This window comes from Periplaneta americana, chromosome 3 (assembly GCF_040183065.1).
Source record: "Periplaneta americana isolate PAMFEO1 chromosome 3, P.americana_PAMFEO1_priV1, whole genome shotgun sequence".
Lineage (NCBI taxonomy): Eukaryota > Metazoa > Arthropoda > Insecta > Blattodea > Blattidae > Periplaneta > Periplaneta americana.
Genome location: NC_091119.1, coordinates 13,979,518 through 14,002,891, shown reverse-complemented (window position 1 = coordinate 14,002,891; position 23,374 = coordinate 13,979,518). Strand labels below are relative to the sequence as shown.

Sequence of the window (23,374 nt, the reverse complement as noted above, 5' to 3'; positions counted from 1 at the left end):
ATTACATTTACTACTTTATGACATTATTATATTCCAGGTCAGCTTACTTCACACTCTAAGGGTGAAACCTAACCATTTTTCCCCCCCATTACTACATATTCTGGTGGATTGTGATGATTTTCTAGTTTGCAGGTTGAATTTTTCCTTTGCCAACTTCGTTTCGAATTTCGATACTGACAAATACTACAAATGGTAGATTGGAGATTTATCATTCGAAGAGGTGGAAAAATTCAAATATCTGGAAGCACCAGTAACAAATATAAATGATAGTCGGGAGGAAATTAAACTCAGAATAATTATGGGAAATGCCTGTTATTATTCGGTTGAGAAGTTTTTGCCATCTATTCTGCTGTCAAAATCTGAACGTTGAAATTTATAAAACAGTTACATTACCGGTTGTTCTCTATGGTTGTGAAACTTGGACTCTCACTTTGCGAGAGGAACAGAGATTAAGGGTGTTCATACATAAAGTGCTTAGGAAGATATTTCGGACTAAGAAGGATTAAGTTACAGGAGAATGAAGAAAATTACACAACGCAGAACTGCACGCATTGTATTCTTCACCTGACATAATTAGGAACATTAAATCCAGACGTTTGAGATGGGCAGGGCATGTAGCACGAATGGGCGAATCCAAAAAAATGCATATAGAGTGTTAGTTGGGAGACCGGAGGGAAAGAGACATTTAGAGCTCCGAGACGTGGATGGGAGGATAATATTAAAGTGGATTTGAAGGAGGTGGGATATGATGTAGAGACTGGATTAATCTTGCACAGAATAGAGACCGATGGCGGGCTTATGTGAGGGCGGCAATGAACCTCCGAGTTCCTTAAAGGCCATTTGTAAGTAACTACTACTATTATTATTATTATTATTATTATTATTATTATTATTATTATTATTATTATTATTATTATTATTAATGTATTGTGGGTTCCTATCACCACGGCATGGCGCGTCCTCAGGTTGCGGATCGAGGAGATATGGAGGGTAGCTGTGAATATATTGAATAAGCAGTCGCGGACAGCCGATGAGGGGTGGTCCTCCAGCTTGGGGTTTGGGCGAAGGGCTAACAACCCTTCACCGTAATAAACAGCTTGTTACGAATCCTTGAAAATGGATTTGAGGGAGGTGAGATATGATGATAGAGAATGGATTAATTTTGCTCAGGATAGGGACCAATGGCAGGCTTATGTGAGGGCGGCAATGAACCTCCGGGTTCCTTAAAAACCAGTAAGTAAGTAAGTAAGATTATTATTATTATTATTATTATTATTATTACTTACTTACTTACTTACTGGCTTTTAAGGAACCCGGAGGTTCATTGTCGCCCTCACATAAGCCCGCCATTGGTCCCTATCCTGAGCAAGATTAATCCAGTCTCTACCATCATATCCCACCTCCCTCAAATCCATTTTAATATTATCTTCCCACCTACGTCTCGGCCTCCCAACTAACACTCTATATGCATTTCTGGAACCGCCCATACGTGCTACATGCCCTGCCCATCTCAAACGTCTGGATTTTATGTTCCTAATTATGTCAGGTGAAGTATACAATGCGTGCAGTTCTGCGTTGTGTAACTTTCTCCATTCTCCTGTAACTTCATCCCTCTTAGCCCCAAATATTTTCCTAAGAACCTTATTCTCAAATACCCTTAATCTCTGTTCCTCTCTCAAAGTGAGAGTCCAAGTTTCACAACCATACAGAACAACCGGTAATATAACTGTTTTATAAATTCTAACTTTCAGATTTTTTGACAGAAGACTAGATGACAAAAGCTTCTCAACGGAATAATAAAATGCATTTCCCATATTTGTTCTGCGTTTAATTTCCTCCCGAGTGTCATTTATATTTGTTACTGTTGCTCCAAGATATTTGAATTTTTCCACCTCTTCGAAGGATAAATCTCCAATTTTTATAGTTCCATTTCGTACAACATTCTGGTCACGAGACATAGGCTAATCATATACTTAGTCTTTTCGGGATTTACTTCCAACCCTATCGCTTTACTTGCTTCAACTAGAATTTCCGCGTTTTCCCTAATCTTTTGTCGATTTTCTCCTAACATATTCACGTCATCCGCATAGACAAGAAGCTGATATAACCCGTTGAATTTCAAACCCTCTCTGTTATCCTGAACTTTCCTAATGGCATATTCTAGAGCGAAGTTAAAATTTAAAGGTGATAGTGCATCTCCCTGCTTTAGCCCGCAGTGAATTGGAAAAGCATCGGATAGAAACTGGCCTATACGGACTCTGCTGTAATTTTCACTGTTATTATTATTATTATTATTATTATTATTATTATTATTATTATTATTATTATTATTATTAAGGGATTGCAAGAGATCATACCGATACTGAACAAACACCCGCCCTAGGGACTGGATCTTTTCACCCTTGTGTACATTATGACAGACTCAAGAATAAAAATATCGTTAATTTGTTTCCACTTCTCGTTTTGATTGAAATGTGAACCTTTTAATTAATAGCGAAGCTGGTGTCCTTGCCGGGAAAACAATTTTTTTTTAATCTCCGTCGGAGGGGAAGAGAAAGGGGCGAAGATGATCACGCCGTTCTGCGTACGCCAGTCGCAGTCACGTTCCAATTGTATTGATAGCGTGATTGTTTTTTTTTTCTTCTCCTGTATCAGAAATCCCTCACAAGGTTACTACCATTCCTATTAACAATAATAAAAACTTGTTATAACCTCAACCGAACATGCCTTAGCGTTCACTTGTCAGCGGCAGAGGCGAGGCCGCGGAGTTGTGTAACGCTGTGATATTCCAGGGGCCCCGCCCCGCACGAAGAGGAAGTGGCTCCGCATTTGCATTGCGGTAATTAAGTCTCAACCGGAGCCCAACGCTACGCGACCATTTACTTTTCACACCATGCTACTCTTTGTAATGCACACAATTCTACAGTCGTGGGTGGGAAATACCTCCAAAGAGTTCACGGCAGAAACTGATCGGTGAAATGACCAATTACCGTAAGGTCTGGCTTGTCTTCGACAGCAATAAATAGTGATAGTAGAGCTAAACCCTTTACTCCATATCTAAAAATAGTTGCTGTCTTTTAAGGTTTTTGTTGGCAGCTTCATTCTGTAGATCACTTTCCTTTCCCAGTATTTCCAATGTATAGTCCGGGTCAGCTTACTTCATATCCTAAGGCAGCCGTGGCGAAAATGCGATCGTGCGCCGAGCCACTCTGTAAGCTGCAACGTGCATAGCACCTATGGAGGGAGGCGGACACCCGAAGGGGAAGTGAAGCAACTGTCTGACTTATTAACGGATTTTCATTTTCCTTACGTCAAGAACTTAAATATAATTTTATACAGTACAAGGCTACAAACTAATGTTTAGTACGTGTAACGAAGAAAGAAATGAACAAGAAAACATAGGACAAATTATCACAACCTAAAATTAACTGTCTTCAGAATGTCTCTGCAACAGAGTTTCAAAATCAGGAATTATGTCACTTACTGCCAGTCGTAGTTGATCACGAAGATATTTTTCTGTCAATCGTGATCTAAATTTGGTTTTTACTATTTTCATTGTTGAATTTTTCACAAACGTAAGTTGTAGCGAACATGGCTTCAACAGAGCAAGCGAAAGAACGAAGCTTCCGATATTTATTTTTTGCCAAAGGTTTGAAAAGTTCAACATTTGTCAAGTCCTTACATCTAGCTTTCATTTAACATCACATTGTAAATCTGTGAGTTTAAATTGAAGATATAACCGCATTATTCGTACATCTGCTGAAAAAGGGTCGACGTACAGAGATGATGATGTAATGATAATAATAATAATAATAATAATAATAATAATAATAATAATAACAACATTTAACCTTTTAACGTTTCATCAGTAACATATAGTAACTTATAATGCCGTTTTATGTTATACAACCGTTTTCCTCATAATGCTTGTGAACAAATGATATATTTAATATTCTCATCATATTGTTAGCAAAAAAATCCATCCTCCCATCCTACTTGAAACTTTCGTTTTATAGAGGTACATGGTTTCGAGAGAGACATTGCGACGATACGCCACTCGCAGGTCAGAGACAAATACAAATGGAACGGAGTTTGACTCCAGTGAGTGAGAGGGTGGGGGTTGTAGGTAGGAAGCAAGGGAAATGCACTGCGAGCCAGAATGTGCTCGTGAGTCACATTTTCGCCACGGCTGTCCTAAGGGTAAAACCTAACCATTTCCCCCCCTATTGCTATATATATATACTAGAGGATTATAGTGATTTCCTAGATGTCAGGTTGAATTTTCTTTTACCAACTTACGGCTACTGACAAATACTACAGTTATTTTCTAACTGTTATGTTGGCAGCAATAACTTCTCTCTGCAGTAAAGTAAACTGATGAAAATGCAAGTACCTAGGCTTGTGAATTAATAATTAATTAGTAATACCGGTGTTAATATTAATATCAGTACATAATTCAGTTCTATTTCGTTGTGATTCCAATTCAACTCTATAATCAGGTAAGTGTAATTAAATAATAAATAACTTATAGACCTACTTGGTATGAAACATGCATGTAAATATATTTGACATTTTAATGAAATTCTTTCGTATTTAGATTTTTATTAAAATGTCCAAGAGAGGAACTAGCATGGTAGCGACTTCTTCAAGAAAGAAAGTGCTTGAAAGTATTTTATGCTCGACCATGTCGAACTGTAGTAATTATACCTCTGGTAGCAGCCCTTTAATGGACCTCACGAAATACACCTATTCATTAAAGTTCAGGTGTTCCACCAATCAGAAAATGCCATTGTAGCAATATGAAAGCGCAAGTATCGATTATTCTCGGATATGCAATCGAAAGACAACTAGCGCGAGATTAGATAATATTAAACTCAGTCGAAAAAACAACACACAAATTAACATCAATTCACCGCCATCTTCCAGCCTTTCACAAAGCACATTCCCGCAAATTCATTTCACCAATTGCCGGAAAAAATCATTATGGTCGAGCATAAAAAGTCGTACGAAACTTGACTACAATGATTATAGGCTCGTTGCTTAATGTACTATTAAGGAAGCTATACATTTTAAAGTGGTGTTCTGTTTTCGGAATTCGTACTTATCATTTCACGTGATCAAACTACATTTTTAGGTTAGGTCTCGTGAATCGTAAACTGTTGTGTTAAAGCAATGAATTTCATGTTGCCTGACGAAATAAATTTTAATATTAAATCATACTAATCCGAATTACCAACACAATATGCGAGAAGTCCAGAAGGGAAATATGTATTATTTCATAATTTATTGAAACATTTAGGAAACACCTCGCAACAAAGATGAGATGTGGTAAATAAGTAAGACAATGTTATTGATAATTACTATTTATTATTATTATTATTATTATTATTTCAGTAGGTAGCATTGTGATTTTTCCTCTTTGGTGATAACTGGTATTAGTTGGCAACACTGGAGAGACGGCCAAATTAGAAACTACACTTACGTGATCCTCACTATAGCAGTGGCCACAACGGGTATAGAGTGGAAGCCGCGGTCATTGATTCAAATCTCCCATTGGACATTGAAGTGTGTTCATTGTCAATGTCCCTGGTCGTCCTTTAGGTGCGGCGTCGTCGTCACTCCTACATGACGGCAGTTCTGCCGTGTGTGGGATATACAGGGTGTCCCAAAAGTCTCCATACCTAGAGAATATCAGTTCAAAATAGAAATGGCACATAATGTGCTCAATATAACGGCTTTCGAGAGTCAGGCACAGGTTGGTGAATGTGTTCCAACCTGTTCCGATGCAAAAACTGCAAATTGTCCGCAGGCACATGACAGGCATTGACGATAAAGGCTTGCAGATGAAGGATGTTTGGGGGAAATAAAAACGTGCGCATTTTTAGCGATTTTATGGTATGCAGCGCATTCTATAACTGGCAAGTGGGACTAAAAACTGTCCAATCGTAGAAAAATAATTAAAAGTTGAAATGTTCGTGTAAGTTAATGTTGGACATTTGGTACATTGATTAAAAGCCAGGAATGTTCAGGTATTAAAACTTGTTTTTCTCGTTAAGGGAAGGCAGAAGTGAATATTTCAAAGTTCACAAAATTTATCCGATTTGTTTGAAATTGATCATGGATATTAAGTACAGTATGTTATTAGTAATGGACATACCAAGTTTCAACTTTCTAAGTACAATAGTTATGTAAATATTAATAATTTTATGAAACTTTATATCGTTTGATATAAAATGCTCCATGCACCATATTGTAAGAAATTTTCAATATTTCTTTTTATTTATATGTTCAGAGAAGGTATATAAATAATGATAAGTATTAGTTTATTATGGGAATAATACAGTTATCTTGGTTTTAATTTCATACTTTTAAGGGCACAAAATAAAAAACTAACATCGGAATATCAAAATAAAGATAATAAAAATGAAAAAAATTTTTTTTTTCATTTTTTCTTGAGTTTTGTTCGAAAATTTCCTTCTGCCTTCCCTTAAAGATGTATCGTGACATTCCCAGTTTTCTCCCGACACTTCTAAGACGTTGCAAGTCTCGGACTTTCTCCTGGCAGACTTGCAACTTATGACCCTAGAGATAAAAATCAAAGTGTGTGAGATCTGGGGAACGGGTTGGCCACATTGGGCACACTATATAATATCTTTATTTTAAACTGACATTTCGTATGTATGGAGACTTTTGGTACACTCTGTAGACTGAAAAATCCTCATGATGTGGATTTTCAAAGAACTTCGCTAGGTACATGAAAAACACTCTATAATTATATTCAAATTCTCCAACATTTATTTCGATTACAAGATAATCGTACTAAGGTGCTATACAATTGTATTTGAGTTGACTTTCTTCGTTACCTATTCAATTGCATCTTTGAACGATAAGAATTTAACGTATCAAATATGTAGAAAAAAAAAATAGTCTGGAAAATCACTCGAAGTCCATTAGAGAAATTGCATTCAGGCAGCATATTACATCGACTTACATGAAGTAGTATACGCTTAATGGACTGATACGTACCCGTGTATTAAAAATAAGTAGCAATAAGAGTAACCTGGCGATCGTACATACAGGTTTGTGTTCTATACCAGCGTTGAAGTCTCCGAGCTTATAATGTCTTCTTATCGGAATTCTAGTATTCCGGGCTTTAAACAGAAGCTATAAACGGCAGTTATAAGAGTTCCAAACGTTTATTAGTATACTAGTGAGATGGGAAGTCACATTTATTATAATAATGCTTATGAGAAGTATAAGCAAGGAAAGAAAGTTGTTCTTCGAATAGAAGTAAATTCGTAAACATAATATTTGTTATTGGTGCTCGAGGAGTGATCTAAATTAGAAAATTTTAGATTACAATTCCCATAATTCTTCGTGAAGATACTCTATTATATCAACAATTAAAAGTCTTACCAGGTTTTTAATCATAATTTTAGGCTTTAGCAATAATTGTGTCAACTTTTATTGATTGTGTTTTCATTTATAGTCTTTCAGTTCTTTTTCCTCTTAGAGCCGATTCCACAAAACATATTTAACTTTAATTGTCACATAAAATCTTTTTAATTGACACTTAAAGGGACAATGCATTTTCATCAACACAAATAGGGCTTTGAGCTCTCATTAAACTAAAATTAAGTTAATTGGTCAATATTTTGGTTATTTAAATAATTAATCCTGCATTAACAACGATAATTTTCATCATGGCGAGGAGAATGATGGACTTGATATTTGAAAATGATGATTTTTTACGTAGATGGGCGAGGATAATTTCCGAAAATGAAGATTTTTTTAATACAATGGACGAAAAAGATTGCAAATCCTGTTTACACTAAGCAAAGTATCGGAATTGTATATTTTGCATAGTAAAGAAAGTGATTTAGAATTTTGAACTGATAGTTAAGTACTTCATAACATTATTTAAATGATACATTTATTGAAGAAACGTTTAATCAATCCTCGGTTGCCTAAAATACGGCAAATTATGAATAACAAAATTATCATGTAGGCCTAATATTACATTTCAAGGAATTGGAGTAGCACAACTTCATTAAATCTTTCCATTTTACTTGTTGCATAATATTTCCTTCCATCTACTTCAATTGGTTTTGTCTTCAATATTGCTGAAGACATTGAGATGTGTTTTTTTACATTGAAATATATTTCTATTTATTTCCAATCTTTCTTCTTTTCTTTTAAATTCTGCCCATTCTTTTTTGTTTTGGAGGATTTCAATATGTTTTGGTTACCTCTGTTTATGACGTCATTTTATTGTCGTAATATAACAAATGAACTCACTATAAAGGTCACTGCTTACATTAACAAGACACATGGCCTTCGGAATTACTATTGTACTATGAATTCGAAGGCCGTTGTATCTTAATTGGGAATTAAATTAATTGACTTTATTTTAAATGAGTGTTAGTTTGGTGAAATGCAAACGAATTAAATATGATTTAACTTCCCTATATTAACGATGAAAGAGTAATGGAACGGAGAAAATTCTCTCCGGCGCCGGGATTTGAACCCGGGTTTTCAGCTCTACATGCTGATGCTTTATCCACTAAGCCACACCGGATTCCACCCCGGCGCCGGACAGAATCGTCTCAGTTTTAAGTTCCAACTCTTGGGTTCCCTCTAGTGGCCGCCCTCTGCACTACGTCATAGATATCTATGGACCTAGGACCGAAGTCCACACATGTGCTGAGGTGCACTCGTAATGAGTGACTAGTTGGCCGGGATCCGACGGAATAAGCGCCGTCTTAAATCACGAAGTGATTTACGCATATCATATGTATTATTTTAATGTACCGAAGTACATGTGATATTTCCATGCAGATATTCTACGTCATCATACGATGAAAGAGTAATGGAACGGAGAAAAATTCTCTCCGGCGCCGGGATTTGAACCCGGGTTTTCAGCTCTACATGCTGATGCTTTATCCACTAAGCCACACCGGATTCCACCCCGGCGCCGGACAGAATCGTCTCAGTTTTAAGTTCCAACTCTTGGGTTCCCTCTAGTGGCCGCCCTCTGCACTATGTCATAGATATCTATGGACCTAGGACCGAAGTCCACACATGTGCTGAGGTGCACTCGTAATGAGTGACTAGTTGGCCGGGATCCGACGGAATAAGCGCCGTCTTAAATCACGAAGTGATTTACGCATATCATATGTATTATTTTAATGTACCGAAGTACATGTGATATTTCCATGCAGATATTCTACGTCATCATACGATGAAAGAGTAATGGAACGGAGAAAAATTCTCTCCGGCGCCGGGATTTGAACCCGGGTTTTCAGCTCTACATGCTGATGCTTTATCCACTAAGCCACACCGGATTCCACCCCGGCGCCGGACAGAATCGTCTCAGTTTTAAGTTCCAACTCTTGGGTTCCCTCTAGTGGCCGCCCTCTGCTCTATGTCATAGATATCTATGGACCTAGGACCGAAGTCCACACATGTGCTGAGGTGCACTCGTAATGAGTGACTAGTTGGCCGGGATCCGACGGAATAAGCGCCATCTTAAATCACGAAGTGATTTACGCATATCATATGTATTATTTTAATGTACCGAAGTACATGTGATATTTCCATGCAGATATTCTACGTCATCATACGATGAAAGAGTAATGGAACGGAGAAAAATTCTCTCCGGCGCCGGGATTTGAACCTGGGTTTTCAGCTCTACGTGCTGACGCTTTATCCACTAAGCCACACCGGATTCTACCTCGTTCCATTACTCTTTCATCGTATGATGACGCAGAATATCTGCGTGGAAATATCATATGTACTTCGGTACATTGAAATAATATATATTATATATTTAAGTTGAATTACAATTAGTTAATTGTGGATTAATAACATGTTGATGAAATAGGCCCTAAGTCTAATTGTTATTTTGATTGATTTAAATAGAAGCCACCTCTATGGATTACTAACGTTGTACCTCTAGACACTTTGTGTAACTGATTCAGAAATGATCTCATCGAAGACCAACAGCAGGTAATTCGTCATTCCTCCAGCAGAAGGCGCGGAGTGAAGTCCTACAATCCTGTTCTCCGTACGAGATAATCACAAATTAATCGCGATGACTTCAGAAATCATGAGTGACTTCCAGGTCGCTACTGCAGCGAGCTCCGAGCAGTCTACCTATGGAAGCATTTCCCTTCAAAAAAGAGTTGCTCGCACAATGTTGTGGAGTCCGTGACCCCCTCAGGTTGAAAGATGCAGGCGCTACAGCTCTAATGAGAGAGGCAAGACGAAGAAGAAACTATTGTTAGGTCAAGGCCGCCATGAAGCTCCTCGAGCTACAAGGGAACGTCTTCCCCAGACCGCGCTTCAAGCAAGTGCCAACTTAAACACAACGGGGACGCTTTTAATAAAAACTGTTGCTGAGGAAGAGAAAGACAGAGATATCCATGTCGTTCATTATTTGTACCATCTTCATTCACGTGTCTATTAGACGAAAATGAGAGGGGCTTGCTGGAAGGGAAACGAGACTTTAGAATGGCCCAGACTCCTAAAATTATGAATGAAAGTTACAGCTTGAGAGAAAGAGATGTAAAAACAACCATTACAACAAGTGATGCAATTATTACTGATGTATAAATAATATAAATGATGTGAATGTCAAATTATCTAAATATATTCCTGGATATTTGGATGTAAAAATTGTTGAGAGTGCATATTTATTAATTTTTTTTATATTTTATTGCTAGTAAGTTTGAAATGAATACAAATTAATAAATACAATAAAAGATAAACTAGCCCAATCCTGAATGAGTAAGACTCGTGCTCAGGAGGGGATTCCAATATAGACAAAAATAAAAGTAAAAATGAGAGTGAATACAGATTAAATAGTGTTTAATATGTTTAAACCCAAACTATAAATCCAATACAATTTATTCTTATTTTTTTATTAATTTGGAGAGGATTCGTGGTTGAAATATTATTGGAATAAAATTTGTTTAATAATCTGGGATCTTGACTCATGCTATGATAAAAAGCTGCATTGGTTTTACATTTTGGTCCAGACAAACGCAGAGAATTCCTATTTTTAGTTTTACATTTATGTATATACCTTTCAAAGTTATTAAAATTCCTATGAAAATATTTTAATAAAATAAGTTAATACATTTGTTTAATGCTGAAAACTTTGAAATGTTTAAACAACAATTCAGTTGGGTAATATTTCTGTTTTTTAAAACAAATTTTTTATAATTTTTTCTGTAGTAAAATTAACGGATAAAGGTTGGATTTATAAGTTCCACCCCAACCTATAATACCATACATAAATATAGATTGAAATAATGCTAAATAAATTACACGTAAACAGTTAAGTGACGAAATATTTCATAGAATAACGAAGTAACATAACGTTTTACGTATTTTATTACAAATATAATGAATATGATTCTTCCATTTTAAATGATTATCAATAATTATACCTAAGCATTTAACCTCATTAACTTCATTAGTAACTGAACAATTGCAATTTATATTGGAACAATCAGAATTATGCATTTTAATTTGTAGTATAGATGAAATTGTTTTATTATTGGTTTATATATCTATGATGTTTGAAAAATATGCAAGTAAAAACTATTAGAGGTTCTGTTATATGCAGGTAAAGTAGGTCTAACATTAAAAAACAGTAAATTAGTCGGTGATTTTCAATATTTGGCAAGACAATGCATAATACTGTACGTCTATCGTAATTGTGAAAAAGATGATCAATATTATGTTGCGGAAGTAGAATTTCCCAAGATGAAAGATCACAGAAGTGAAGTATTCACCAGAGAAATAATACAACCTGTTAGATTAGAATGAAAATGTAGAGGAAAAGTAACTCATACTCATTTTGGAAGAAATTATTACATTTAAATATGCTTACTTACTGGCTTTTAAGGAACACGGAGGTTCATTGCTTCCCTCACATAAGCCCGCCGTAGGTCCCTATCCTGAGCAAGATCAATCTAGTCTCTATCACCATATCCCACCTCCCTTAAATCCATTTAATATTATCTTCCCATTTACGTCCAACCTTTATCCTATATTTGAAACAAAGTCAACAATCCCCAAAATCTACCACAGAAAAGTCAACAGTCTCCAAAATCTACCACAGCAAAGTCAACAATCTCCAAAATCTACCACAGCAAAGTTAACAATCTCAAAATCTACCACAGCAAAGTCAACAATCTCTAAAATCTACCACAGCAAAGTCAACAATCTCCAAAATCTACCACAGCAAAGTCAATAATCTCCAACTGTTTGTTGCGAAGAAAGCAAAATGCAATTTAAATACCTAAATATCAACATAGCCATACAATCTAGAAAAAGTATTGCCTTAGATTTAAATTCAAGGGACTGTAACCTTATTTGTTGCACACTTACTCTAATCATATAATGATTGTAGTAAACCGAAATAGTTTTATGCTCGACCATGCCGAAATGAAGTAATTATACACCTAGTAGCAGTCCTTTAATGCACGCCATTAAAGTACACCTATTCATTAAAGTTCAGGTTTTCGATTATTCTCGGATATGCAATTGAAAGACAACTAGGGAAATGTCACGGAGGCTAGAAATCCAATACTGTCGCAGAAGGTTATGTTCTGTTACTATAATAATTAGCGTTAATTGTAAAGACTATTCAAATAAATTCAATTTGTCATCTCGTTTTTCAATTCTAAATCAATTTCCAGGTTATATCAAGACTAATGTTCTCTAGGTTATATCAAGGTCAATTATATTTATGCCTCGGAAAAAAATCAATACTTTCGCGTCTGCGCACATCTCCCAATTCAAGTCACTTTCGTTCGTCACTTAACATAACCATAACATGAAAATTTATGCATAATTTCAAGTTAGAAATATGGTCGAGCATAAAAAGTCGTATAAAACTTGCCTATAATGGTAATTAAGACGGTCGTATGAAAATTATGAAACGAGCTTGCGCTCGTTTCATAAACAAACATACTTAAGTCTTAATTACTACCATTATAGGCTCGTTACATAATGTACTATTTGGATTTTTCTCGAAATTTGCTTTTATAGAGATTGCTGACTATGCTGTGACACTCCTCATATATATTACTGTAATGGCGACTTTGACTCATTGCCTCTTTCTTCGGCGTTCGCTTTGCAGTTGTCATATTTTTTCCTTCCACAAGCCAGTCTATAATTTTGGAACCCTCTCATTTACTAAGGATACTTGCTCGAAATTCGCTGGCGTGATTATTTTCATGTTTCACTTGTAATCTGGTTCATTATCGCCTTATTATCTGCAGTAGCCCCGGGTCTGATGTTCGAAGCTGGCTGTATGTTACGGCTTTCTTCCGCCTTCACGAGTTCGCAGTATAATTCATCAGCATCTTCCTAAAAGAGAAAGCAGAGTTATGACCAGCACACCGGTGCACTACATTTCAACTGCGTCTCACTTTACAACCATTTTCTACAATTCATTTCTTAGTATTTTCCTACGCAGTGTAATTCTCTTAAGTTGAATTATATTTTATTAAGTTATAATTCGGACAGATTTTTTTTTTACACAAGACACTTGTACAGGGACATCATTTTATTTTTACTAACATTTTTAATATTAACCTGACTATACCTTTGGATTAATGATTTAGACCTGGAAACACCGTTTGCTACCTCCTTCCACGACTGGAGTTCGATGATACTGGCATAAAATACAAACAAATCACTTTACTAGGTATAGGAGGGAAGAAAAGTACTTCATCCATTTACGTAAACTAGGAAATATTGCGATTTTGAGTGTGATAATTTTCATTAGGTTTTCTTTAATCAAAATACAGTACAGTATTAACAATAAGTATTTTTACTTACGAACTGAGTTATCCATGCGGACGTATTTATTATGCAGTGTATATTATACTGTCTACAGCACATTAGCGTACAATGTAGAGAATGAAGTAAAAATGAAAAATAATCATCATATGGATATTTAAACACATTTTTGAAAATGGTGGCCGTTCATTTCGATACAGGCTTCAGTTCTTTTGTGCATATTATCGCACTATAGACTATTGTACCAAATTCCAATTACCAGTTTCGTCCTTCATACTTAGTAACTCATGTTGAAATAATTCTATACCTACTCTATAAAAGAGTACCTTACGTACTGTAAATTCAATCTTCACTTCTGCCCGACCCGCACAGATAAAATTACTCAGTCATGCTATCTACTGTCCGTCCAAGTGGTTATGTCGCAGGATCGTAGAAAGGGGGGAATCACGTGATAGTTAATTACTTAACGAGGCCCTTTTATTAAAGTTATTTTAAACAGTTGCATAATATTACGCAGACGTCCAATTAATTCCTAATAGAAATTAATGTTTTCAGAAAAGAGCTAAGAAAGCCCAGCCACTAGTCTTTACAGTGGAGCAAGCAGAAGCAGGTGGGGGGAAATCGGGATGCGACGTAGGCAAACGGACGACAGTACCTGTGCGAAATTATGATTCAATATTGGAAGTTTTTGTCACTGGAGAACGCGAACATATTTCTGAAACGTACTATAATCACTAACTCAGTACTGCGGCCTGGGTTCTGTGTGGAGGACAGTTGGAACTTTGTTAGTAGAAGGGGTGGGAGCGAAGTACATTAAAAAACTCAGGTACTATAAAAGTTGAAGTAAAAATAAAATGATGTCTCTGTAGATTAATATTCCACACAGTGAAGTTTGAAGTGAATATAAAGAGTGAAAAATGTGGCGATAGGCTACATTCAAATTATCCAACATAACATTCATTTAGATATAGACTATTAATTGAATTTGTGGACTGTAATTCAAACCATTGTCGCCCCCCCCCCCCCAGTGGTCTAGTGCATGCCTGCAGAACTCGTAAGTAGGGGAAATATGACGTCAGCATCACTCCACTTCTATTGGGGATGATCGACTTCCGCGTAGAGTTGTTTACATTCTCTGCCCGTGCAAAGATCCATCAGTGGCGGCATGTAATTTTCAAAAATAATTGTAATAAATTCATTGTATTTATAATGAGTTATCTCGTTTCAAGGTTTAAAATTATGCTAGATTTCCTATCGGAGTTTCTTTAAGATTTCTTTGCACTTAACTTGCTTTAGATTTTCGAAAACTTTCCTCCTATCATCACCTACGGAAACATAAATTTATAGCATTTAAGTAATGAACCTTGAAAGTCACTATTAATTTCAATTCAAAATGAACACAACGGGTGACGTCCTTAATTTAACAGTATATAAATAAATAGGCTAATCAATATATAGTTCATAATAATGAAGTTACCCGAAAGTTTGTGCATTACATAATTTCTTAATATGGTCTTTGTTGAAATGTGGTTTAATATTGAAATGACGAGTAGAAATAAATTGGATGGGACACAGTAAACAAGCAATTCTTTCGTCTTCAACAACAAAATAATCATATTCCCATTGGAAGTAGTATTTCTTCACGGTTTAGAGTTTGCCATGTTCCAGTTCTCTTTAAACTGTACCTATTTATTTATTTATTTATTTATTTATTTATTTATTTATTTATTTATTTATTTATTTATTTATTTATTTATTTATTTATTTATTTATTCATTATTTATTTATTCATTATTTATTTATTTATTCATTTATTTATTTATTCATTTATTTATTCATTCATTCATTTATTCATTTATTCATTCATTCATTCATTTATTTATTTATTTGGCTGGAGTGCGTTACAATGTTGAATGGCAGCATTGACATCCGGTCATATAGCTATCACTCACTTATCAACGTACAATTTATTTATCGTCCTATTACTAGTGACACCAGTTAAGACCAGTAATGCAAGTTTTGTAAAAACAGGAATTAAAACATTATCAATGCACGAAAAATCATAATAAATTCTGCAAATAAAGGAATTGGTTTGTTGCCTGCATGCAACATCGGACTTATTTCATTTTAGTAGAATACAGAGCACGGAAAGATAAGTCGGTGACTTAACTTATTTTACATAAAAAGTGGACTTAATCGGCTTTACTAGTACAGGACGACATATACATACAGTAGGTAGATCTTCTTACATTATATGCACACATACATTTAAAAATTTATTTTACATGTCTTTTAGCTTATTTATTTCCCTCATTCATTTTTCTCTTACTTTCTAAAGGTATATCCCTAAGGATTTTATTATCTGTTCATTTGTAATTCTTGATAGCGTATTGTATACCTGCCGCCGCGAGAATGAATGTTGATGTAGCAGAGCGTAGCTAGAACGCTATGGTAGAAAAGGTGGGTGGGGTAAGAAAGGTAGTAAGGCAGTCGCTCTGAGGAGCTACAGTTCTGCAGGTCTGCTCTAGTGGTAAAACACTCTCCTCTAGACCTACGGGTTGTGGGTTCAAACCCGACTGAGGTCGATAAACATCTAGTCTTTTACTTCCTTTCCAGGAACTGAAATCGTGTCCATTAATTTTGTAGATAGGATCTTTATCACTTCTATTTCGGCGAAATATTTAAATGTATGTATTACATTTTGTGTTAAAAATAGGCTATATTATTCCTTTGTATAAATTTTGATACATCAGTGCCCTGTTCATAATTTAAAACAGTAATAATTATTAGTCTGTCGGACATTAATCACATAAAATTAGGAGTGCGAAATCCTTCGTTTATTATCAATACTATCAGCATCAATGTAACTGCAATTTAACGTTTTAAGAAATGAAATAAATCAAATTGGAAGTATAATAAATAGCCATTCGTAGTATTAACGAAAAAAGAATATCGAAATAAAGTTTCCAAGACTGTAACAAACATCCTTTGAAGATGAAACGGGTCCGCCCTAATTCACAAATAAAAAAAGCTACTTAAACGTCTGGAGACGTATAACTACGGGTGGAGATGAAAATAATGATAATGACGGGGAGAAAGTACATCTTACAACGAGGCACAGATAACGCTGCGTTTTATTAGCCTGCATGAGATGCTGAGGAGGGATGGGTCATTGGCCTTCGGGGCAAGCCTGTTGTTGGTTTGGTTCGACGGACGACCAGGTCCACACGCTCCTCGCAGACACGGATAATGCGGATTACTTTGATTCTGGTGCTGTTAACTTCCGGCCCAATACTTCTCAAGTACGAAATTTTTACTTGAAGGTCGGATCTCATTTCACACTAACTGGGAATTAAATTTTTACAATTAATGAGTTAATTTTCCATCATAACACCATTTGTCTTTAATTTCTCTTTATTTTATTACGTTTATAATATACTGAAGCTATCAAAGTTCGATGGAGATGTGATTTTGAAGGCACAAACGTGAAGAAGAGTAGTTCTCGTAAGAATTCTCCTTCTGAGCGGCAGTATGGTCCTAATGTCTAAGTCCGTTCAACATCCTTGTGGGAAAAATAAAATAAAATAAAATAAAAATAAAAAAAATAAATAAAAAATAAAATAAAAAAAATAAAATGAAATAAAATAAAATTTCATTAATTGCCCCAATTTTGGTACTAGTTGACATTACAGTTAGAACGTAAGCTGTTAAAAATATTTTCTCGTTGTCGATGGTTTACTGGCTTTTATGGATTTGGATTCCATGTTCGAGGGTTCACATTTAGCAGAGGGCTATGGATTTGAAACATCGATAAGGGGAAGTTAAATCGAGTCTACATTCATGGCACATAAGACAACTCTTTCCCTGACAAAGAGCTTAAGGCAAAATAATTAGTTGATCATTTCTCGCCCACGTTAAATTTCGATGCTGAACCAACTCTGTAATTTTTTTAGTAGGTTATTTTACGACGCTTTTTGAACATCTTAGGTTATTTAGCGTCTGAATGAGATGAAGGTGATAATGCCGGTGAAATGAGCCCGGGACCCAGCGTCGAAAGTTACCGAGCACTCTGTAATTGAAAGCGTTGTTAAATGCAGTGATACTACTAATACTGCTACTACTACTACTACTACTACTACTACTACTATTGCTACTACTACTACTACTACTACTACTGCTACTACTATTGCTACTACTGCTACTACTACTGATACTACTACTGCTGCTACTACTATTGCTACTACTGCTACTACTACTGATACTACCACTACTACTACTGCTACTACTATTGCTACTACTGCTACTACTATTGCTACTACTGCTACTACTTTTGCTACTACTACTGCTGCTACTACTACTACTGCTACCACTACTACTACCACTAATACTGCTACTACTGCTACCACTACTACTACTGCTACTACTACTACTACTACTACTACCACTACTACTACTACTACTACACCACTAGCACTACTACTACTACTACTACTACTACTACTACTACTACCACAACTACTACTACTTTTCTTCCTCTTCCTTGTCTTCTACCTCCTTTTCCGCCTCCTCTTCATTCTCTTTCTCTTCTACTTCATCCTCTTCGTCTTCTTCCTCAACTTTCTCTCTTCCTCTTTCTCTTCCTCTTCCTCTCCTCTTTCTCTTCTTCCTCATCTTGTACCTTCTCTTCTTTCTTCTCTTCCTCCTCTTTTTCTTCCTCTTCTATTCTTTCTCTTTCTCTTCTCTTTACCTTCTTTGTATTCTTCCTCTTTCTCTTTTTCCTTTTTCTATTCCTCCTCTTTCTCTTCTTCCTCCTCTTTCTCTTCTTCTACCTCCTTCCTCTTCTTTTTCTTCTGTCTGTTCTCCTTCCTTCTTTTCGTCTTCTTCCTCCTCCTTTCTCTTCCCGATTTTCTTCCTGCTCTTTCGCTTCCTCTTCTCTTCTTTCTCCTTTTTCTCTTCTTCCCCTCTTCGTCTTCTGAAGAAGGACAAGAATATGAATGCCAGAGAAACAAGAAAATAATGATAAATCATGTAACAATGTGATGTAAAGAGTTTGAAGGAAATGTTGATTTTACAAGAAAAAAGTTAAAGAAGAGGACTACAGCGATTATGATGATGATGATGATGATGATGATAGTTGATAATAAAAGATGATTATAGCCTATGCATTATGCTTAATGATTGTGATGATTATGTATTTAATGTTGACAGTGTCGTTTGCAGAAAATAGAAGCATTATTCCTGATCACGTATGGTCAGATTGCCCATTCCCAGGGGCAGGTATTTATGGAGATTAATTTTATCATTTGTGTTTTTTTAATATTGGTGTCGGCGGAGATTGTTGGAGATTTACTTGTACTCTTGGTGAAGATTAATGGAAATTTTGGAAAATATAATTACTGTATTTTGGAATTGGAGTATTAATTCAGTATGAATAGGCTATTACTTTCCAAATAATTAACATTAAAGGATCTTTGGATTCTAGTAAAGGTGCGGTACGGCAAATAAACTATATTTGTTGGATTGAGACTGTATTTAACACAAATTCATTAAAAACGAAAAAAAAAAAAAAAAAAAAAAAAAAAACTTGTAACCCTCAAATGAACACCTGGAATACCATGTAATGTAACATACTTGGCTATATAACAATTTAAGTGAAAAAAAAAGAAAAACAAAACAAAAAAACTCAGAATATGAAATTCGCTGTAAAACGACGCAATAGTAATAATTCGTGAATGTGTTCATATTTCGCTATTAGAACTATATTTCGTGATTTGTCGCAATTGTTTTATCCGCATGTAATTAATCTGAAGCACTTAATTCGTAAAGATTAGTAAAAATCTATTGCATATCTATTATGTTGTGATTTTCGCGATCTCCATAAATACTCGCCCCTGGTATTCCCATGTTATGAAATGACAACATATAAAAGAGAACAACCATCGGGATTTCCACTGTCGAAAATGATTTTTTGGTAACGACAGCTAGATGGGAGTACTGCTGGAATTTTGATCAGGGTTATAACATCTAGATGGCAGCATAGTAAAATTAATTAAGGTTGTTGTCTTTAAAGTTTATTAGGCTAATGAATCTGTTATGTGTGATCAGGGACATTATCTCCGGAAGGACTGGCCTTACTGACAAGGGAAGGGTTTCGGCTCGAATAGGAATTTCGTATCCAAAATTTGTATACAGATCAATTTTTACATCTCTGTAAAGCTCCCATAAGCATTCGTTTGTGTAATGTGTGGTTTGTCTGTTAGAGCACTGTACAAATTGAGGGGTGGGGAGAGCACTGCACAAGTTAAGGGGATGGGACACCTTACCCGTAAGCATAGCACTAGCCTAGAAGCTAGTGCGAGCGGTAAAATATCTAAAGCACATTTAAAAACATTTTTCTCCAACGTTCTGTCTGAAAATATTGGAGCTAATCAAAAGTATACACTGTTGTGTGAGTCATTGAATGCGCACAAGGACGCAACCTTAATAAATGAATCATTCCAAGGCTAAGACATGGAATGTATGATCATTACACCTAAAAAACTAAATATATCCGCCTCTGAATATGTATTTCCTTAGACAATACAAAATATGTGCTCGAAGGATAACTGATTGCATAAGGACTCTTGCTGAGAATCCAGCACTTAACTTGGGAAATCGAGTGTTTATAATGAAAATGCACTCTGTTATTCATAAACAGTTGTCTGCTCCAGTGTACCGCCCTATGCTTCAGTATTCCTGGCAGTCAGCTGGTTACGTGACTCCTGAAGAAGTCTCGGATTTCAAAAATGTAATTCAGGTGGCATTTGATTTTTCAGCACTGGAGTGTGGTTCAGAAGACTGTTCAGGTGTTGCTTCTGTGTGTTGTGATTATTGCTCTGCTCCATGTTGTTTCGTGCATTTTATAGAGAATCCTCATGTACATTTTTAAAGAAGTGTATTGACCAATACCAACCAAACGGAGAGTTACACAAATGAATGCTTTTACGGTCTTCATCACCATTGTGAGGTAAGCGTCTGTACAAATTTTTAACCAAAAATTCCTGTTCGAGCAGAACCCTTCCCTTGTGAGTAAGGCAGGTCGGGGTTGGATCTCACACTCGGTATCCTTAGCTAGTTATTTCGTGGTTTGTGGCTTACCTATACCCCGTATTTCATTTGCCAATATAAAATGTTACTGTAACACTAGGATGTGGGGGTTTAACATTAATTAAACAAAACGCGATACATATTCTTTGGAGCACTGAGACGGGAATAGAAAGTGAATGGTTAACAGTTATAAATTAATGTGTGTGAATTTATTTTAAAGACATTTCAGAACAAAGAAAATGTTTTTCCAATCCTGATTTCGAAGTACATCTGTCTTTCCACACTTCCAGCCATTAAAGTGGTATCAAGAACACGTGACGTCATTGCCATGGAAACTAAAAACTGGTTTCTATACATTTAATTGACTCATAAAGATCTGTACGTTGAGAAATTGATTGTATTTTAGAGTTTCTTGGTTTTTTTTAACGCTTTCCTTTTCCAGACCTTGTTTATGAACCTACCTGTTGTCGACCCTTAATTCATAGGGGTGGGGTAAGTGTCTTCGAGTAAAACAGAGTCGGGGAAGATGTAGTAATAACTCATCTTTGTGCATTGTAAGGTGGAAAACATCTCCGTCTTTCATGGCTTTAGAAACGAGCGGTTAAATGAATCCAAACTGGTTCATAAGAGTATGTTTGAATGTCATTGAGATATGGGCCTGTAGCCCAATTATAAGGAACTGCTGTACGTCTGTTCAGGCGATATTTATGTTCGCCATTGAACCCGCTGAACATTTGGAATGTCTGAGTTGGTTATTCGCCAAGTTCCAGCGGCTAGTGAAATTTATAAGAGTACAGTGACGTATCCAACAAGGTTCAATATCGTGTAAACGTCACTGATGATATTTGTTAACTTGTTTGTAGCTTGTATCGTTGTAGTACATTATATTACTTAACTACGAGGAAGAGATTCAGGTTCGTTATTTTTTGTTGAGAACTTTAATTGGATTGGTTTCATCTTAAAATCCTTCCTCTCATGAAAAAGATAATCTTAATTCCTTCATAAAATTCATGACAGAATTATATCGCATACTTCCGTTGCGGAAATAAGGACGTTTCAGTTGGCCAAAGCACTTTAAAATCCATATCGAAACCACCCATAAAAATTCGCACATGGGTAGGTATTTTATTTTCTGTCAGTGCTAATTTTAAGCCATAAGAAATAGCTTAAAACTAAGGCACAGTACGGTATTACGAAAATACAGTGTGATCCGTTTGGGTATGGATAAAATTAAAAAAAAAAGTAAAACATTTGTAAGGAAATGAATTAACAAAGCAACTACTGTTACATCATAAACAAAAGATACGTGCCCATGTGTTGTAAAAATGTCAGCTCTATAGCTTCAGCACATTTCGAGAAAATAATTTAATATTCTGATGATAACAAGTTGCTCACAAATATCACTTTAAAAGCTTAATGAGATAAGAGTTTTGTTATGTAATATTAGTTACACTTAAAACATATACAGTACCTAGATAACTTTGCTTTGTACTGTAATATTGTTTTGATTAGTTTATTGATTACTTTTGTAAGGCTAAAGATACCATCAATATAAATTCCAACTTATCATGTCATACTCAATCTCTTTCTTTGGAATATCACTTTCTTTATGAATGATGTGTTTCATCCACTTAATACAGTATAATATTATACTACTATGGAATTTAAGTGAATATTCCTTCTTAACTCTCTATTATGTTATTAAGATTTAAAACACAAGTGCAATATTAGGAAATCAGTGTTAGTACTTTTGTTTCACAGACAATATAGATAATACAGGGACATCATTTTATTTTTACTAACATTTTTAATATTAATCTGGCTATACCTTTCTATTAATGATTGAAACAGGAAACACAGTTTGCTACCCCTTCCATGACTGGATTAGGTATAGGAGAGAAGAAAAGTAGTTCATCCATTTACGTAAACTAGGAAATATCGCAATTTTGAGTTTGATAATTTTCATTACGATTTTTGTTTAATCAAAATACAGTACAGTATTAACACTTAGTGTTTTTACTCACGAATTGAGCTGTCCATGCGAACGTATTCATTATGCAGTGTATATTATACTGTTTACAGCACATTAGAGTACAATATAGAGAACGAAGTTAAATTGAAAAATAATCATAATATGGATATTTAAACACATTTTTGAAAATGGTGGCCGTTCATTTCGATACAGGCTTCAGTTCTTTTGTGCATATTATCACACTATAGACTATTGTACCTAATTCCAATTACCAGTTTCGTCCTTCATACTAGTAACTCATGTTGAAATAATTCTATACCTACTCTATAAAAGAGTACCTTACGTAATGGTAATTCAATCTTCACTTCTGCCCGATCCGAAAAGATAAAATTACTCAGACATGCTATCTACTGTCCGTTGAAGTGGTTTTGTCGCAGGGTCGTAGAAGGGGGGGAATCACGTGACAGTTAATTACTTAACGAGACCCTTTTATTTAAG

The 23,374-nt window shown here is 35.5% G+C and overlaps 1 protein-coding gene and 3 non-coding genes across 14 annotated transcripts in view; 1 reads left to right on the top strand and 3 right to left on the bottom strand.

Moving 5' to 3' along the window:
* The window catches only part of TfAP-2 (transcription factor AP-2), a 978,986-nt gene that overhangs the window by 419,914 nt on the left and 535,698 nt on the right, over nucleotides 1-23,374 (top strand). The window lies entirely within an intron of this gene.
* Nucleotides 8,507-8,578, bottom strand: TRNAY-GUA (transfer RNA tyrosine (anticodon GUA)). Its single transcript has one exon. It is a non-coding gene; the product is annotated as a tRNA-Tyr (tRNA).
* TRNAY-GUA (transfer RNA tyrosine (anticodon GUA)) lies at nucleotides 8,890-8,961 on the bottom strand. The gene has a single exon. It is a non-coding gene; the product is annotated as a tRNA-Tyr (tRNA).
* On the bottom strand, nucleotides 9,273-9,344 carry TRNAY-GUA (transfer RNA tyrosine (anticodon GUA)). Its single transcript has one exon. It is a non-coding gene; the product is annotated as a tRNA-Tyr (tRNA).